The sequence below is a fragment of the Pocillopora verrucosa genome, unplaced genomic scaffold (assembly GCF_036669915.1).
Source record: "Pocillopora verrucosa isolate sample1 unplaced genomic scaffold, ASM3666991v2 scaffold_28, whole genome shotgun sequence".
NCBI classification, from domain to species: Eukaryota; Metazoa; Cnidaria; class Anthozoa; order Scleractinia; family Pocilloporidae; genus Pocillopora; species Pocillopora verrucosa.
In genome coordinates, this window is record NW_027078182.1 from 17,173 (window position 1) to 19,304 (window position 2,132).

Here is a 2,132-nt window from a genome sequence, read left to right on the forward strand (position 1 = left end):
CGCTGCTCATTGAGCAGCTCATATATTAAACTGATTTTTGGAACTGGGCTGTGGAAAAGAGGCTTGCCTCGTCCCAGCCACGGGTTGCCTCGGTATAGCACTACCTCCGAGTGCGGCCCACTTCCCTCTGGGGAAGACACATTCAATCCAAAACAAAGTCAACGGTATAGCATTCTTTTATGTTTACAGGAGCCCCGCCCGCCCTTAGAGGGGGAAGAGGTGAAAGAGGGATGATAATTCAGACAACAGACAATGGCAGGAACGGCCGCTGGCCTACGTTTTCTGAAGTGCGCAAAGCACTACCACAAGGACCTAGGGGTAAGTGGATTTTTTCACCGAGGGCAGACGCTGAAAAAGCATACTTACCTGACGCGGGAGGTACTGTGATCAAGGAGGCAGTCCTCTCAAGGCGAGGCCCTTTCATTGCACTTCGACTGGGTTGACCCTTGCGATTACCCCAAATGTGGGTAACTCGAGCGTATAATTTCTGGTAGTGGGGACCTGCGTTCGCGCTCGTCCCCGCAAAAGTCATCCAAACTATGTCTATATGGCCCTCTTACTGACTATCGAGGGTATTTTTGCTTTTGCAGTGGACCGGTAGACTTGCAAAGAAAGCAAAGGACGCACAACTGGCCAAGGTGTTGGCACGTTTGGAGGGGTAGAAGTGCATTGGAGAGACTGGAGGAAGGAAACAAGGTGAGTTTCGGGGCGGTGCGTAACTTTGCTGGCTGTTTTTGTTCAAGGCCTGTCTGCTCTATTGTGTGTAAAGTCCTGTTCGTTTGTATTTGCAGGTTGTGCGTGCCGTGCCGTGCTGTGCTATGCGCGCGAAGGGAAAGGAAATGAAAGGAAACCAAACGGCCGATCGACCGAGCGAGCGAGCATAGAAGGGCATTCGACTTGGACCGTGAGTACACTTTGAACCTTTTGAGCGGTTTTATTGTCACTGGAGCCGCTTTTAGAAATGCTATTGCTATCGTTAGTGTATCCTTTGTGCGAGCAAGCGAGTGAACGAATGAACGTGGGAATGTAACAAACTAGCAGAGTAGTAAAAGTATCGAACCTTTTTCCCGATTCGTTTGCAGTCTGAATCCAACCATTGTCGACTTTCAGTGCCGTTTTTCGCGCGCCTCCTCTTGGAAGTGTGCGAGTGTTTTGCCACGTCACGATGGCTTAAAACTGCGTCTCAGAAGTGTGCGTTTTTTTCCTATTCATTTTTTCGTTCGTTATTTGGAATGATTTGATATCACAGAAGTAGAATTTGACATCATAAACTGTTCATCTCGCGCGTGCTCACTCGCTCGCGCGCGCTCTGTAAGAAAAGTCGATCGCACTAGAGTTTTCGCCATTAGCTGGCCGATTTTTGACAAAAAGGTGTTTTCCCCCCCTCGTTTTTTGCTTTGATTTTGTTCCTCACTCACCTACGGCTCTCTATGTGAAATTGTGGTGTATGGAGAGCTATTTATTGGGATAAACAGTTGAGAGATGTTCGCAAGACAAAAAATTGAAGCCTACAACACGGGGTATTCCCAGGCGGTCACCCATCCAAGTACTAACCCCGCCCGACAGGGCTTAACTTCGGTGATCGGACGAGAACCGGTGCTTTCCCTGTGGTATGGTCGTAGACGAGGAAATGGGGTCGAAATTCTGCTTGTTATCGGCCAGGTTCAGGCTGTAAAGCGGCCACATCCCTGAGTGTAGGCGAATTTGAAATTCTAAAGCCCTAGTTTCGTTACTCTAACCCTAAGAAATCGATACTCTAACCCTAAGAAATTGTTACCCTAACCCTAAGAAATGGTTACCCTAACCCCGAAGTCGTTACCTAACCCTAATGTATTTTCCTCAACCCAGTTAACACATTGAGGAGCATCGATTTGAAGCACTATTCCCTAGGGAGGGGAGGGAGGGTCCCAAGAGACATAACGTGTCCTAAAAACCTATTATACAATGTTTTAGCTCCGTAGGTGCGTGTATCTGGCTTTAAAATCTTACAGTGAGGAGATACCAAACGGGTCAGCCTCTGGGACCGTCTGCGGGACTCGCAAGGGCTTGTGGGGGCGACCTGCTACTATCCACCATAAACCGTGGGAAGGATCCCTCGACCACCCCCCTCACCCAGGGCATGCTTCGGCATC

General features: G+C 49.0%; 2 non-coding genes and 1 pseudogene across 2 annotated transcripts; 2 read left to right on the forward strand and 1 right to left on the reverse strand.

Annotated features, from left to right (window-relative positions):
• On the forward strand, window positions 1-126 carry LOC136278631 (U2 spliceosomal RNA; annotated as a pseudogene).
• A 232-nt stretch (window positions 127-358) lies between these two features.
• Window positions 359-522, forward strand: LOC136278618 (U1 spliceosomal RNA). Its single transcript, XR_010716440.1, has one exon. It is a non-coding gene; the product is annotated as a U1 spliceosomal RNA (small nuclear RNA).
• A 983-nt stretch (window positions 523-1,505) lies between these two features.
• Window positions 1,506-1,624, reverse strand: LOC136278612 (5S ribosomal RNA). Its single transcript, XR_010716435.1, has one exon. It is a non-coding gene; the product is annotated as a 5S ribosomal RNA (ribosomal RNA).
• Between the last annotated feature and the right edge of the window lie 508 nt (window positions 1,625-2,132).